Source organism: Canis lupus, chromosome 15, assembly GCF_003254725.2.
Source record: "Canis lupus dingo isolate Sandy chromosome 15, ASM325472v2, whole genome shotgun sequence".
Classification (NCBI taxonomy): domain Eukaryota; kingdom Metazoa; phylum Chordata; class Mammalia; order Carnivora; family Canidae; genus Canis; species Canis lupus.
In genome coordinates, this window is record NC_064257.1 from 37,472,014 (window position 1) to 37,490,249 (window position 18,236).

Below are 18,236 nucleotides of genomic sequence, written 5' to 3' on the forward strand. Positions count from 1 at the left end.
ATCATGTAGTTTTTGTCCTTCCTTAACAGACTTATTTCACTTAGCACATCTTCAATATCCGTTCATGTTGTTGCAAATGAACCATTCTTGCATCTTAGGGATAAATCCCACTTGATCATGGTGTATGAACTTTTAATATGCTGTTGAATTCAATTTGCATGTATTTTGTGGAGGAGTTTAGCATCGAAGTTCATCACAGAAATTGGTCTGTAATTTTCTTTTCTTGTTCTGTTCTTGTCTGCCTTTGATGTCAGTGTCTTTTTCAAATAAGAAAACTGAGGCTTTGGAGAAGTTGCTCAAGGATATAGCCAGACCTAGTGTCTGGCAGGGCTCATGGTCTTGGACTCAAGACTTCAGCCTGTATTGGTTTCCTAGGGCTTCTGGAACAAATCATCACAAACCAAGTGGTTTAAAACAACAGAAATTTATCCTCTCACTGTTCTGAAGGATTGAAGTCTGAAATCAAGGCGCCAGCAAGGACACACTTCCTCTGAAGACTCTAGGGAAGAATTATCTTGTCATTTATAGTAACTGCTATACTTGTTGGCGTTCCATGGCTTGTGGAAGCTTCACTCTGATTTCTGGCTCCATCTTCACATAACCATCATCCCTTTATGTCTGTGTGTCTGTGTTCAAATTCCTGTCTTATAAAGACACCAGTCTCATCAGATACAGAAACTACCCTAATCCAATATGACTTCACCTTAAGTTGATGACACCTGCTTGGACATTGATTAAATTATTTGGAATTTTTTCCCAAAAAAGGCGTATTTGTAGATTCTAGATGGACATAATTTTTAGGGGGATATTATTCAACCCAATACACAACCCCAGTTCCTCTCCTTTGAAAATGTCCTTTTAAATTTTTAAAAATATTTTTACATATGTTTTTCAATAATTGAACATTAGAAATTCCTGAATACCCATTTCTTGGAGGATATTGTTTATTGTTCTCTTTTAAAGAAAACTTTGTTTTTATCTGTCTCCAAATTTCTCAGATATCTCTTCAAAAAGCTGAGCCTACCAACTGATCAGAAATCTTTGTAACAGACCTTGTTTTAGTGTTAATCCAGTCCCAGTCAAGGTTCACTTTGAACCCACAGCTGTTGCAGGGGTGGTTGAAGCCACTACCTAGGACAGATGGGCAAGCATTGGAGAAATGCCCAGACCTTTACATTGGATTCATCAATTTGAGAAAATTATTTTTTGTCATGGTTCTGGTAAATTTGGCTGCTTTAAGAAATTGACAGGAGTTCTATGAGCATTGTTAGTCATGTCAGATTTGATCATGTTGAGTTTGACCAAGTTTCTATCCTGGTTGAATGAAATAGATTGGTATTAAAGGTATTTTCTGCAGCTATGATTATGTATTGGCTCTTGGCCCTTGCATAAGTTGTATTTATTGGACTTCTGTTGAGATCGTATGGATAACACCCCTGTCGAGACAGTATCATTCCAATCACATCAGAAAACTAGAATTTTAAAAGGAAAAGATATGTATCTAAGGTCACAGACAATAAGTGGTAAATATGAGGATTTTTTTTTTTAGATTTTATTTATTTATTCATGAGAGACAGAGAGAGAGAGAGAGAGAGAGGCAGAGACACAGGCGGAGGGAAAAGCAGGCTCCATGCAGGGAGCCCGATGTGGGACTCAATCTCGGGTCCCCAGGATGACACGCTGGGCTGAAGGCAACGCTAAACCGCTGAGCCATCCGGGCTGCCCAAATCTGAGAATTTGAGACTAGGTTGCTATGGCTCCAGAACCTAGAATGTTCTCCAATACTGAGCTGCTTTTGACTTGATCCACAGCCATCAAATGTCTTCAATCATGTCACCTAGGGATCACTAGTTCTTACTTTCAAAACTTTTGTATAAAAATATATAGAAAATTATGAACCAATATAATACTAGCAATCAACGATGATTGAGTCTCCCTCTATGTGCCAAGCACTTTATACAAATGAGATTGAAAATAGTTTCCCTGGTGTAATGAAGTTTTAAGTCAGGGAGTTTACATATGTGAGATTTAAGAGATAAAACAGATGAACATAAGAGAAGGGAAGGAGAAATAAAATAAGACTAAAACAGAGGAAGGAGAATCACAAGAGACTCTTAGCTCTAGGAAACAAACTGAGGGTTACTGGAGAGGAGGGGATTGGGGAGATGGGGTAACTGGATGATGAGCATTAGGAGGGCACTTGAAGTAATAAGCACTGGGTGTTATATGCAACCAATGAGTCACTAAATCCTACCCCTGAAACTAATACAGCATATGTTAATTAAATTGAATTTAATTAATTTTTTTAAAAGTCAGGGAGCTTAAGTTACTCACCCAAGTAGATCACAAAGGTGACAAATGCTAGACAAGAATTCAACTCAACTCTTACTTACTCTAAAACCTGTTCTCTTAACCACTTCATATGTTGCTTCTCAACATCAAAGCTTTAAACAAACAATATAGGAACTCGAAGTCAGGATTTATTTTATGTAGAGAGATTGGAGAAGATTTTATGCAGAGCTGGCATTGGAGATAAGTCTGAAAGCATGAGAAGGGTTATGATGGCCAATGAACAGTAAGATGAGTCTGGATACTTACTCACTTATCCATTCATTCAATGTGTGTTTCATGGACCATATTGTCTGTATCAGGCACCATGATGGTGACTGAACGAACATGGTAGTCACGTGTTCTCCGTCCTTGTGCTGCTTAAAGCCCAGAAGGAGAATAGACAATAGTTGAACAAATACCCAATAACTGAACTCATGAAAATTTCTGGGAGTACTATGTAGGACACAAAATACATTGTGGAAAGAGAACAAGAGGGGATATTACTGAACGACAATCAGGGAAATCTTCCCTGGGGAAGTTACATAAAAACTAAGCCCAACATTTGGGGAGGAATCAATGCTCCAAGAGCAACAAATATTTGGTTCCAAGCAGAAGAGTCTGGAGAGCTCTGAAGTGAACAAAGAAATTCAGTGTGAAAGAGACTGACATGCAATGGAGAAAGAAGTCTAAGAGGAGCTGGGAGACAGTCGGGAGCTTGACCTCAGAAGGCCTCTTAGCCCATTCTCAGGAATTTCAATTTCATTCAAAGGACAGTGGGAAGCCATTAAAATGTTTTGCCAGAGCAGTGAAATTCTCCAATTTATGTTGCTATGTCTATCTGGCCACTCTGTGAAGAACAGATATGGGAAGACCAATTAAGAAGCTATAGCCATAATCCAAGCAAGAGCTACTTGTGGGTGGTCACGGTGGTGGCTGTGGAAATGGTAAGAAGGAAAGAGAAATAACATGAGGATAGAGTCAAGAGTTTGTGCTGACAGAGTGGATATGGCAGGAGGAGACAAAGAGAAGGGAACACAATCAAGGATGACTCCAGCTCTCTGGCTTATACAACTGAATGTGTATATGTGTGTGTGAGGGGGTGCTATTTACTAAGACAAGGAAAACTGCCATGGGAATGGGGTGGGTAGGTGTGAGTGACAAATGCGTGTTGACGGATGAGAAGAATGCAGAGATCTGTTACTTCTGAGGAACAATTTATCTGGTTGTAAAAAGACATGCTACCACTAAGCTGTAAGCCAACGAAGTTTACTAAATGAAAACAGGTCATAATAGTATTTGTCAAATGAGAATAGTTGAGATTCACCACCTTCCCATTCAACTTCCAAGTCTGCCTCCCAGCTCAGGTATCCATTCAGCATGCTTTCCTTGAGTGTCCATTGGTGATGACCCTGGAATCAATTCCACAGATAAAAAAGTAAATTCACTGCATTGTTATTACAATGCAATGAATTCAAATCCCGTGTGGTTGATGAATGTGTTTGACAGTCAAGAGGAAAAACCAAGAGAAGCAAGAATACCTTCCAAAGGGAAAAGAGGATAACAAAAGGGAGTTTTCTACAGGCAGTGACCTATGTACTGACCTTGAAAATGAGTCAGAATTTGCTATAGGGAGAGGACATGGATCAGCATTCCAGGCAAAGGGGAGATAAGGACAAAAGATGGAGACACAGCAGAGCCTGGTATATTTAGGGAACAGCACATGTGGTTCTAAGAGCTAAGGGAGGGAGGGATTTGGGGTGAAAAGGTAATGTGTTTAGGGTGCATACACACATGTATATCCCATAATTCTCTCTCTCTCTGTTTCTTTTTCTCACACACACACACACACACACACACACACACACACACACAATCCTGTAATGCTGTTTCCCTTTTTAATGTTGCAAATTCCTCCATATCTGTACCTGGAGACAAGTAAGGGAAGGAAAGGTTATGTGGGTAAATTGTTCCTGAATGCAGCTAAAGATAGTTCTGAACAGGTGGATCTCGGTGACAGCAGCTTTTGCAATTCAGAGCATAATTTCTTTCCCATTTTCATCAAAACCACACAACCAACAGTCTTTACCCCTTCAAATCATCCTAATGTCTTTGCCAGATTCCTCTTCTGGGGACAATCAAGTGTACAGCACATCATTCTCCTGTTACGAATCTTTCCCTAGTTTTTTAAGCCCATCAAGGAGCTCCTGCTGTTCTCAATAACTACAGAGCCCACCAGAAGGTAAATTGCTATAAAGGGGAAATCCCTCTTAAAATTTTAAGGGAAAATAGACATATACAAGGAAGGGAATGGAGTAAATATGTTCACCTGGGTACGACTCCCATAGCAGTCAGAGATAAGAACATGTTTGATGGTTTCTGTCCTAGTGATTTGGGATGTCATCTTGGAAGAGAATTGTCTATCAATACTATCATTTAGTATGTTTGTTGTTCGGGAAGATGGTAGGTGGGAAGAAGCCTGAAGCAGGTGGTTGTACTATATTTACACCCTTCTGCTGTTGTTCCTTCATAATCAAAAGTGACACTACCAGTGATAACTGCTATCTTCTGGTGCAGGTGTGAGTGAAAAGACAGATTTGAAGCCCACAGTCCCCATGCATGCTACTTGTCCATAAAAATGAAAGTGTGATCTGTGGCTCTTAGAGTGATTTTTTCCCAGTAGAACTTTCTGCAATGACAGAAATGTACTATATCTGTCCTGTCCCCTTGGATAACTGCCATGTGGAGCAATTGCACATTTGAATTGTGACCAGCTAGGGACACTGAGGACCTGGATTTTATATTTCACGTGATTTAAAAAAATTAAATTTGAATAACATACTTCTGGACCTACCAACACCCCCTCCTCTAATCTTGGGTCTCCTCTTTGCGTGGGTGCCTTTGTGGGCGGTTGTATTTGTTTCCTGAGACTGCTGTAACAAATTACCACAAACTGCAGCTATAAAACAACAAAAATTTATTTTCCTACTGTTATAGAGGCCAGAAGTCCAAAATCAAGTTGTCAGGATTGGTTCCTTCTGGAAACTCTGAGAGAAAATCTGTTCCAGGCCTGCTTCCTAGCTTCTGGTGGCTGGCAGTAGTCCTTTAATGTTCCTTGGCTTCTAGCTGCATCCCTCCAATCTCTGCTTGTGCTTCACATCTTTGCTTTCTCTGTGTTTCTGCATTTCAAATCCCCCTCTCCTTTCTCTTCTAAGGGCACTGGTTTTGGATTTAGGGTCCATCCTAAATCCATAATCATCTCAGCTCAAGATCTTTAATTACGTGTGCAAAGGCTCTATTTCCAAATACGGTCACATTCACAAATACCAGGACTTAGACACATCTTTTTTGGGGGCACAATCCAACTCACGACAGCAGTAGTCCAGCACCTTCTTCTGCAGGCAGCTCCTCCCGCATTATGCTTTCACAGGGACTCAAACTACCCTCCCAAACAGCAATTTGTATGCTTACTTTCATGACATCCAAAGCCAACTACATGTCCCTTTCTCCTCACCCAACCCCTCTTCCTATTACAGCTCTCACGCTGAGCCATTGGACTCCTTTACATTCAGTCAGTTACTAACACTTCTAGGTGCTTTCCAATATCAGGGGTAATTCCTTCCTTGGAGCCAGACTGGCCTTTTTTCTTTAAAAAGCCACAGAACAGAAGTCTCAGGACACTATAAGAGCCTTCAAAGGATTTCTCTACTGCCCTTTTTGGATTTTTTACTTAAAAAAAGTAATACACAGCTTTGTTTCAGCCATCTGCATAAGAGATTTCTTCTTTTCTCAGGTGTATGAGGACATATGGATACTTCCTGCCACTTTTTGAGGGGAAGAAGAGCTACAGAAGCTGGGAAGCTGTCTGGCTCCAGGGAGAAAAGTGCCCTGACCTCATTCCCACATCCCTTGGGGTAGAAGTGATTGGTGAGGTAAGATCCAGCATAACCCCATCATCTCTTTGAGTTGGATTTAACAGGCCAATTGGCTCTGTTCTCCATAACAATCTATATTTAGCAAGCTGGCACAATTTTTAGACAGAGATTTCTCACAAGAACTTGGCAAACATTCCATGTTTCCTTTGCTGCAATATGTAGAATTGATATTTCTGACAAAATTGCTCACATATCTTAGTGTAACCTGTTTAGTAGTTGTTCTTTGTTAATTTTATTTTTTTCCCCCAAGGAAAAGGAAAAACTGATTTACGATATGGTACTGGAGGCGGGAGAGGGAAATCTGACCATAGGACTCCTGGAAAACCAGGGCCTGTCAAATCTTCCTTCACGGGAGCCTCTCATGCCCACACCTTCCCATCCAGTCTCCTACCCGTGTTTGAATCACAACCACATTACCTACCAGTAATACTGGAATTGAAATACCCCTGACTAGCCCCCTGCCCAGCGGTTCCACCTTTTGATTCATTGTGCACCACCCTACCAACCTCAGCTTCTCAAACACGAAGGTTTAGCATCTGGCCGAGAGGGAGGTCCTCAGTGAAAAATGTTATTTTTCCTGCTCTTTGCTTTATACCTGAAATACTTAAGTAGGTATTTTTAAATTAAATTGATAAATATTATGATGAGTCTCAAATATAATATTTAGAAACTAAAACCACTCCCTCACACATAATCAAAAGATCAAATTGATTTTTTAAAAAGCCTTTTATTTAAGATAATAAAAAAACATAATTCTCTCAGATTCCAAAATTTCTTGCCCAACATCATTGTTCTAGTCTGTGATATAAAATTGTAGATTTTTTCTTATGTCTCATATCAGAGTAAGATGACTAGTACAAACTAAATTTAATACTTTAAACATTTAAGTATAATTTATAACCAGTAAAGAAGGGCTAGGAAAGAAAAAACAAATATACCAACAAAAAGGGGTCCCCTGGTAAAAAATAATAAACTATGTTTTACTTAAAAACTTTCTACTTCCATTAAACTTCATCTCTCACTGCTGCCCTATACAAATCATATTATTCTATCTTATTATCAAAAACAGCTACCATTTGTAGTGCCAATGGCTTTATACATATTATCTTATTTACTCTTCAAAACCATTCCATGAGGGACGCCTGGGTGGCTCAGTGGTTGAGCATCTGCTTTCAGCTCAGGTCGTGATCCCGGGATTCTGTGATTGAGCCCCCACATCGGGCTCGCTAGAGGGAGCCTGCTTCTCCCTCTGCCTGTGTCTCTGCCTCTGTGTGTGTGTCTCTTATGAATAAATAAATAAATAAATAAATAAATAAATAAATAAATAAGAAATTGTTTTTAAATTCCATGAGATGTTATTTTACAGATAAGGAAACTGATACTCAGAAAGGTACAGAGGCTTTTTTGTCCCAAAACACAATTGCTAAGTAGCAGGGCAGGGATGGGGATCCATATTGGTTTGACCTCAAATCCACATTTTAAAAAATATTTTATTTATTTATTCATGAGAGACACACAGAGAGAGGCGGAGACATAGGTAGAGGGAGAAGCAGGCTCCCTGAGGGGAGCATGATGCGGGACTCGATCCCAGGACTCCGGGATCACAACCTGAGCCAAAGGCAGATGCTCAACCACTAAGCCACCCAGGCATCCTTCAAAATCCACATTCTTAACCAAAGCACCGTGCCTGGCACAATCACGATGTTCAAAATCCAATAGACATTATGAGGTGCAATCAGGTATAATCACTGTCTTCTCCTCCCTCCCTGCTTTGGAAGGTTCTCTCTTGAGAATTTTATGAACATTAAATAAACTGTACTCCCTTGAAAACCAATGGCCAACATCCTGTTATTACTCCAAAACAAATAGACGTGCCCTTCAGCTTTCCCAAAGTTTGCATTGTGCCACTTTGTTTTCACAAAAGATCTACACTGGTTTGGAAAAGTTTTGTTGCATTGCTTTGTTTTCGTTTTTTGTAAAAGTGAAAATGCTCTTCAGATTTCTTTCAGTTAGCAAAAACCAGGTACCAATGTAGGTCTTTTATCAAAGTGAAATGGCATAATGCAAACTTGGCTTTGTGCCATTCTGGCTTACAAAGTTTTCAGAGGGATGCTCTACCTTCAGGTAGCAGGGAAAATCCACACTTCAAAACCTACCAGCTTGAAATAAGCATGTTAATATGCTCAAAAATCCTGTATCAGAAATTCAGACAGGGCACAGAAGGCATGGCTTGTCTCTGCCCTTTGGCTGGTCTATGGCTGGGCGACAGAGTCATCTGAAAGCTCAACTAGATTTCCAGAATGGCTTACTAACAAGGCTGCCCGGTGACAGACTTAGCTGAGACTATCGGCTGGCGCCCCCACTCATGACCTCTTCCGCGTGGCTGTCTCTTGAGTAGTGGAACTTCTCGCATGGAGACTGGCCTCCCCTTGATGAAGATCTCAAGAGAATCAGGCAGAAACTGCATGGTCTTCTCTAACCCAACTTCTGATTTCACAGAGTATCACTTGTACTGCATTTTATTGATTAATAGGTAGTCACTCAGGCCAGCTCAATTCAAAGAGAGAAAACACAGACACCCCCTCTTGATTGAAGGGGTGTCAAGGAATTTGCTGGCATGTTTTGAAATCACTGCATCAGTGTTATGCATAATGAAAAGACCATTTCAGTGAGCATTGAACACCTATTTCTGGAACTCAAGTATTGGAAAGGGCATCTCTTTAGATGCTTAAGTCACTGTGATGATGATAATATTTTGGAGAAAAAGGAAGCCTGTGAACCAGTTGCCAGAGGCTTCAGAAAAGGAATACGGATGAGTTCCTGGGTTGGGGAGTAAAGTAGTGGGGAGTATACATGACAATGACATGCAGGGGTAGAGGATGTCTTGGCCAGATGGTAGTTATTATCAGGCATAATCAGGTATAATCACAATCTGTTTCCTCTTGCCTCCTCCTCAGAAGAGGGGTTTTTCTCATAATAGCAGTGAATTAATGGCCTACCAAGGCAATGGGCATCTAAGGTAATGGCATCTATACCTCTCTGATCCTGGTGATATTTGGAGAATGGAGAATGACAGTTCTCTCAAATGGCTGCAACAGACTCAGTACCCTCTGGTGAGAGCCAGGGTTCCAGGTAGGCATAGAGACAATGGAATCCAGGTTCCAGAGGTTCTAATAAAGTGAATGAGGCGGAAAGACAGCAGCAGAAGAATTACTGAAGATAAAATTTCACAATGTTTATGGTTATGAATAAAAGCAAAACACAGAATTAAACCAAAGGGACATTTATTGTTATCTAATAAGAAGTTTAGACAGAGGTTGGCCCCAGCTTCCTTTGATTCCACCAATCTGCCATCTACCATGTGTAGAAATGTCTCCCTTATGGTGCAAATATGTCTGTCCCAACTCTAGGTGTCACATCCTTAGACATTAGCATCTACACTTGAAGCAAATGGAAAGAAGCAAAAATGAACCTTCTCTTCACCTGCCTATTTTTTTTTTCAATGAAAATGAGAAGCTTTTTCAGAAAACTTCAGCTAATTTCCCTTAAATCCTATCGTCACACTTTCATCCCTATATCAATCATTGGCATAGAGGAAGGGTAGTTATGGCCGAAACCAATCATGCTTCAACCCTCAGACTGGACACACTTCTAACCAAACAACAAAATGACATCTGCAAGGAGAAGACAATGGCTGCGGGGAACGTAAGCTATAAGTATCACGTTAAGGGATAGAACTTCAAGTAATGTGGACATAGGATTGTCAAGACAGCAGGAGACTTGGGAAGGCTTCAGTTTATCCAATTGTAAACAGAAGAGTATGAAGTCACTAATCTCCAAGGTCCTCCCCAAATCTGTAAGCCAAATAGCCTACCGACAACATTTAGCACACTCATATCTTTTATTGTGACTATTTTCTCATATTTTATCTTCCCAACTAGATTACCAGTACATTGATCGCAGGGATCTCGTTTGCTTTATCTCTCTGTTCCATATGGTCAGTAAATATTTTAGAATGGAAGCAATGCCCAGCACCCCTCAAAGCTATCCAACTTTCTTTGTGACACCAATCTGGTGTATCTCAGTAGCACCTCAAAATAAGAGGTGAAAAGGCGATCATTGTTTCCCTATTTACTGAGCACCCACCATGTGCTTCCTGCAATTGTGGAATCTGAGAAAAGTGTAAGCGCCATTGACATAAATAACTCTTGAAGAGAACAGGCAAGCACATGGAACCCCATGTTGCATCTTTAAACAGGAACAGCTGTGCTTCCTTCACTGGACTCCAGAGAGATATATCCAGACAATGGCATGGACACGTTGGAACAGAGATTGTTTTCTCTGTGGATTGAGCTATAAAGAGCTAGTGGGAAACTGAGAGAAGGTGATTGACAGAGGAAGCAACAATGAAAGAGGGTGGGAGACAGGGGAGCCAGAATGCGCTTTTTTTTTTTTTTTTTTTTTAGGTATAAAATAAATCACAAATTTAATTATCATTTGGACTGAGCTAAACTGTCATTATTCAAGAGATTTTTCAGTTATGGATTCATGATTTTAAAAAACTTGTTGGAGTTTTTTTCCACTTGGATGATTTCCTGTGAGATTCAAATAGACAGAAGTGATCAGAACAGAGTAGATTCTTGTTACAGGAGAGAATAAATGTAATTATAAATTTGACTCAAAGTGTTTGAGACTCAATATTACAATTTCTACCCAGTATGAGCACAGTTGGACAGATTATAGAACCTATAGTCTCAACCACCCCTCCCAGTGTTTGCATTCCCTCTACGAGCAACCTTGCCACACCATCATCTGATGAAACTTGTGTATCTCCAGTGATGCAAAGCTCCTATCTCTCAAGGCAACCCATCTATCTGTGGGGCCCCATAACACTAAAGAAGTCTTAGTCATATTAAATATATGACTCTATGAAGTTACCACCCAGTTGATGTGTTAAACTCCTGAGCAAGTTTAATCTTTCTTCCTCATGATAGGCCTTCAGTTTGGGAAAATAGGAACATGATCCTTCTGAATCCCACTACTACCATGGTCACTTGATGTAAAGGGTTCCTTTCTGTGCTCCTCTTGATGTACAGTGCCTACAAATGCTCAAAATTCTTCTGTGAGAAAATAAGACCAGATTCTATTCTCTTGCATCTGAAATACTCCATACTTATGATATATTCACAAGATATAATTTGTAGTGTTATCAAGATGCAACATTATTTTGTCTCCTACCTTCCCTTTAAAATGTAATCATATATAGTAAAGAAAAGCATGATATTTTTCTTATTCTTAAGTAACAGACATTCCTAAAATCACTTTAAATAATAAACATAGACTCCATTCATTCAGTAATTAAAATGCCCACTTAATCAAAATCATCAATTTGATCTAACCATTATATCTTTTCTACTTCTGTAGCTTCGGTCAGCTTCAGGCTGGAAGCCTGCGTGCTGCGTGAAAAGGGAGGGGATTTCATATGCTTATAGTGGGTGGTGGGTGGCTTCTTATCTGTTTCTGCACCTGCTAGCTAATTTCTGCCCTTTCCAAAGTTAGAATAAATAAGATGAAACAAAAGATCTTGAATCATAAACCTGGCTTTGCTGTCTCTATGTTTGGCAGATGTTGAAAGCTTTCTCTTTACTTTTGTGGGTGTTTTGTGTACTTTGGGTGAGAAAGAATTCTATCCCTCGAGACCATTTTCCTGAAAAATCTCTGGACCTTTCCACAAATATTTCTCCTTCAGCTTATTGTCTCAATGATCATTGTTTGAGCCACTTCCCAGAACCCAACATTCTCCTCCATGTTCTTGCTGCTGAGGTCATTCCTCTCTTCCAGGTGGACACATTAGACAGGATTCAAGATAGCCTCACATCAGTTCTCTTTTCTGTATGGCCCACCTATGGTCCGCTCTTCATCTCAACAAACTTAGGTGCATCAGCGAGTCTTAGGCAGCCACCTCTAACCTCAGGTATGAGTCAGGCACCAACCTCCCCCTGCCCCCTAACAGTTGCAATGAGTGTATACTGAAGCTCTCCAAGTGGCTCCATGGAAGCTCCCCTTGGCAGGCTGAAGATAAAGGTTGCAGCTTTTGCTGAAAAATTTCTTGCCCACATTTACTCCCCTCCAGATTCCAATCCAGTCTTTAGCTATTTCCTTTGCAATTCTGCATACATTGACTTGTCTAGCCCTCACTTCAGTTTCAGATATCTATTATTTTGGAGTCCAAGATAGAACTGAGGAAGGCAAGCAGAGTCTCATTCTAACCTGCTATTTCAAATTCATAAACATGTAGCATGAGCTCCTCTTAGCCATCTTACTCTTTCAAGCCACACTGAATATATTTTTCACTATCATCCCTGTGGCAGACTGCCAGTGTTTTCTAAAAGCTGTTCTTTCCTTCTTGGTAAAAGAGTTTTAGTTTGTACATTACCTTAAGCTGGGGGATGCATTTTCCAGCCACTCTTGCCACTGGGTGGGTGTGGCTCTGGTATTAAGTTCTTACCAACAGAGTATGAGTGGAAGTGAAGAGTGTCCTGTCACCGTAGTTTAAGAGGAAATCACAGGGTTCAATTCTTGTTAGGATGGAGTAAGCACACCCCATACCATCTCTCCACTTACAAAGTCTAAAAAGCTTGGGCAAAATACATGAAGCAACTGTTGGAGGACTCTAAAAAGTGAGTAAGAACAGGAGAACTGGATAAGAAGTTCCGGGCTCCAAAGCAATCCTGCAGTGTTGTTGTTGTTGTTTTTTCTTTGTTTGTATGTACCTCTGATATATGATAGTTTGGTCTCTGGAGCAGCCCAAAAATGGAACCACAAAAAGGAAACACCAGAAGAAGCCCGTGATCTCTACTCAGAGAATCAAGAGAGATGGTTAAAAAATCTTTATCTATGTAAGTATTTATGTATGTATATATGTACGTATGTATCTATGTTAAAACTCATAGGACAACACACACCCCCAAAAAGAAATTTACCACATGTAAATTAAAAATTATTTTAAAAAAGGAAGTCACTTTCCCAAGATATTCTTCTTTCCATAGTTTAGGACACTGACATAAAACGGAGCCATTTTACCCATACAGGTAAGGACAGCATCCTCCAAGGATGGCAGAGCCATGGCACACTGAGCAAGCTGCCCCAGCAGTCTGGACTATCCTCTCTGGGACCTACTTGTAGTGACTTCACTTCCACCCTACCTAATCAAACCTCTAATGCTTTTCACATGGGCTACTACTAAGCTATATCTGTTCCATATCACCAGCACAGGCAACTTGTTTAAGTTTGGCAGGGGCAAACTTGTTCTCCAAATCAGACTAGACTGGATTGGATCCAGATTCTGTCGTCCAGTGTATTTTGCCATTCCTTCCAAGTGAGTCAAATATGTTGATTAGGACTAGGGAGAGAGCCACAGGACACCACTGATCTCTGCTTCAAGGAGAAAAGGAGAGGACGGAGCATGCTTACGGAGCATGCAAAATATGGAGAACTGATTAAAATTTGGGGGTGGAATTTCTATCCAGGCTGATAGAAACCACTAATTGTCAAACAAATTATTAATCTATCGATTTATGTCAGGTGTAGCTTACTTTTCCCCATTTTATTTCCCCCAAAATGGGAGATTTTTCATTAGTGACTTACTAAAATGTAAATATACTCTATCTCTCATGCTTCTCTGGCATTCTAGTTTTCAACAAAGCAAATAAGAAATTAATTTAGCCAACATGACTTGTTCTTGGTATACTCTTATTCAATCTTGGTGGTAAACTTCCTCTAGTGCCTAGGCACAGAATATAATGATCAATTCCAAAATCCTGTTCGGAGTATATTAGTCTGCTGAATCTATGCTTTACCCTGTTTTGAAAATAAGAATACTTTTTTTTTTCTTAATGTCCATCGTTCTCTGGCACATCCTTTTATTTCTTCATTCCTCAACAACAATCAATAGCAGTTCAGTGACCTGACTTGCAAGTTCTCCACAGCCATGAGAAATAATCTGAGTTATGTGCAAAAAAAAAAAAAAAAAAAAAAAAAAGAGTTATTTGCAGTACCTGAGTTATCTGTCTTTCAAACTCTTTGTCCAACCAAGGTTTTAGTTCCTTCACATCAGGGTTCATTTATTTATACCGCATTCATCCATTCAACACACATCTACTGAGAGCCTCCTCGATGTCTGGCATTAATGGAAGTGTTGAAGATTCAGCAGAGAACCAAACAGACCAAAATCCCTCAAGGAGTTTACATTTACCCAAATAAAAGTATAAAATTATAGAATATGAGACAGGGACCTGTCGCATGGAAATAATACTTTAGGGAAGAGGAGGCTGTCATGAGTGTAAAATTAAAATATTTAAAAGGATGGTCAAGAAAAAGGTTACCAAAAAAGATTCATTTGAGCAAAGAATTTGAGGAGGTGAAGGAGTAAGTCATGCAGATATTTGGGGTAGATAGTTCCAAGCAAAGGAAGCAACAAGTACTAAATCTCCAAAACAAGGATATATCCAACACATTTGAAAAACAGCAAGAAGGACAGTGTTGCTGGAGTGGAATAAATGAGTAGGAGAGAAGTAGGAAACAGGAAATCAAGGCGATGGGGAAAAGACCACAAAAGGGAGAATCATTTGCCAAGAAATTCTACATGTATTTTACCCTCACTGGGAGTTTCTAAGTGAATTTAAGATATCATTGCTGTACTGTATTGCTCTGCCTCTCTTTCTGAGGAGTCTATTTTTTAATTTATTGAATTATTAAGTATTTATTAAATACCTACCATGTGCCAGGTGCCATTGTAGGCAATGTATGAAGCTCCCAGGAACCTTATGGTCTATTGGAAAGTTAGCTTTTACTCTGAGCAAGAAGGCAAACATTGCTCTGAGCAGAGGACTGACTTTGGATGACTTAGGTTTTAAAAAGATCTTTCAGATTGCCATGCTAAAAATAGATTCTAATAGGACAGAAAGGAAACAGGCAAAACAATTAGGAAGATATTGAAATAATTCAGGCAAAACACAATGCTTTCACCAGGAGAGTAATGGAGAGACACTGTCAGATTCTGGGTTCATTTTAAAAGTAGCATCTCGGGGATAGAGGAAGGGGTTGTCCAGTATGGATCCAAGGTCCCCAGGTTTTGTCTTCCACTCTGGGGAATCATAAAGAGTCCTCCCAAGGAGGAGATTTGATTGAAAAAAAAAAATCAGGGGTTTTGTTTCAGGCATTTTAATGTTGTGGGAGATGATGAATAGGCAAGACTTAGGAAATGTCCAGACTAGAGATAGAAATCTGGGAGTTGTAAGCATTTAGATGGAAGTTGAAAGTATGAAGCTCTATGAGGTCACCAAGGAAGTAAGTAAAGATAGAAAAAGAAGCTGCCGAGCTCTGAGCCCTGAGGTACTTGAATACTTATAGTTGAGGGAGATGAGGAGACACCAGCAAAGAGGACTGAGAAGAAGCTGTCAGGGAAGAAAAAAACGTGGCCAAGAGAATAAGAAGTATGGAAGTCACATGAAAAATTGAGGACAGAGTGAGAATTACTGATGGGAAACGTCAGGCATGGACCAAAGCCTAGTTACATGGAGGCCATTGGCAGCCATGCACACCTTGGAAGTAAGCTGTGAGAGCCTAATTGGAGGCGGTGCCAAGAGGAGTTGGAAAGGAGAGGTTGGAGCAGGAAAAATAGGCATCCCTTTCTGTAAACTCTGTCCTAATGGGGAGCAGAGAAATAGGCAGAGGAAACTGCCAACCAAAGTTGGGGCTTTGGTTTCCTTTGTCATTTCTGACTTTTGTTTTAAGAAAGGAAGAAAAATCACATCTTTGTATGATGATGGAAATGATCCAGGAGAACACCCCCCCCCCAAAAAAGGGTATGATTTTTATAGAAAAAGAGCAACTTCTGGAATGTTGTCCTTGAGTAGGAAAGGGGAGAGATCTAGTCGGCACGTGAAGAGCTTGAGTTTACAAGGAGCTTCTCACCCCTGTTCTAAGTAAATCCCTCCTCTTGTAGTTGTATTATTCTTACGTATCATACATGCTGCTGCTCTCCCTAAACAAGCTTCCAGTTTCTAGCCCCTCCCACTGATCAGATTCCTGGATAATTTTGTATTTATTCATATTCTTTGAGTCTCTTCATTATTCTAGGACTATCCAAAGCATCTAAGATGCAGCGAACAGGACTCCAGAAGCCTGCACTAACAGTGGGTGGAAATGACCAGTGTGCCAGTAGGACACGCACAGGAAGGAGAGGAGTTCAGTTGGTGATGTGTGCAGAGACAGACCCATCCTGAGTAAGGGGGGTGGGAGCTTGTTTAGAATGAGTTGAATGGTCAGGGAAATCCTTCAACACCACACGTAGCTGCAACCTGAATTTTGAGGGAAAAAAATCCATTGTTAATGAGAGACAGGGGTGGAAGATGGTGGGGGGAGAAACAATGCAGGGAACAAATGAAAAGAACAAAAGAAGTCCAGTTTAATTGGAGTACAATGAGCAAGAGATAGGATGTATGGAGGAGGTGGGGAGCGGCAAGGCTTGGCCTTTGTAATTCATGGAAAGGTGGCTTAGACTGGATGTTTGTATCCTCCCAAAATGTGTAAGTTGAAATTTTAATTCCCAGGATGATGGTATTAGGAAGTGGGGCTTTGGGGGGAGGGTGAATAGATCATGAATCATCATGAATGGGGCTAGTGCCCTGATAAAGGGACCTTAGAGATCTCCCTCGCTCTTTCTGCCTTATGAGGACACATTAAGAAGACAGCTGTCTATGAACAGGAAGTGGGCTCTCACCGGACACCAAACAGACTAGTTCCTTGACCTTGGACTTCGAGACTCCAGAACTGTTTGTTGTTTTGGTGTTCATGCCACCCCATCTACAGTCGTTTTGTTGCAGCAGCCCAAATGGACTAGAACAGAGGGAGACTTAATTTTATGCCAAGTCATTGGTGAGTCATAAGCCTAACCCCTATTCATGTTTCAAAGAGATCCTTCTGGATACTGTATGCAGAATGGACCATAATGGAAGACTAGAAGCAAAAAAGAATGGGTAAAAGGTTTCTGCAGTCCTCCAGGCAAGAGACAGGGAGAGGCTTATTCAATAAGAGTGGCAGTGAAGATGGAGAGGGGTGGACAGATTTGTTTTCTATTTCAGAGGTTTAGCTGGAATGACTTGCTGATGAATTGGATATGAAGAATAAAAGAAAAAGGGTAATCAACTACAGTTCCTGAGCATTTGGCCTGAGTCACTGGGTCAAGCTGCTATTACAGGGGTGGAAAAACAACACGGGGGAGATTGGTTTGGGGGAACAGTAAAACCCGCCATTCCATTTTGGACTTAATTTGGAAATACCTATCAAACATCCAAATGGAAATAGTAGGCAATTAGCTCTAATAAATAAAGATAGCTGACACTTCTATGGTGTTTACTATGAACAAGGCATGGCTCTCATCACTTTACAAACATTAAATCAGCATAGATTGCATTTACATGCCGGAGACTGGGTGAGGGCACCTAGCGAGAAAAGACAGATGAAAAAAGAAGCTCAGAAATAAGCCCTGAATACACCAGCATTTAGAGATCAGTTTGATGCCCATCTTCCCCAGGTAAAAGTCGCTGGTTATGGGCTTTTGCATAAAAGATGAGAATTCCAAATCCTATTTGTTGACAACATCTGCACAGACAGCTGCTTCCCCCCTATCTCTTGGTCTGTCTTCCAAAGTCCCAGGCATCAGTGGGAGGAATTCATGTAAATATCAGCTGTATACATAAGCCTTTCTGTTTTCTGTCTAAAAAATGATTGTCTCTAAGGATGCTTCCCTGGTCTTAGATTGCTGTTTATCTCTATTTGAACTCCCTCCCCCTACCTCCCAAATGTACTTCAGTGGGAAAACGTATTAAGTTTCAGCAGGCTCTCCACCACATGTTGGCTCCATGCTTCAGGTTGTGCATCTGAATTGACCTTTCTGGGGAAAAATTCAGC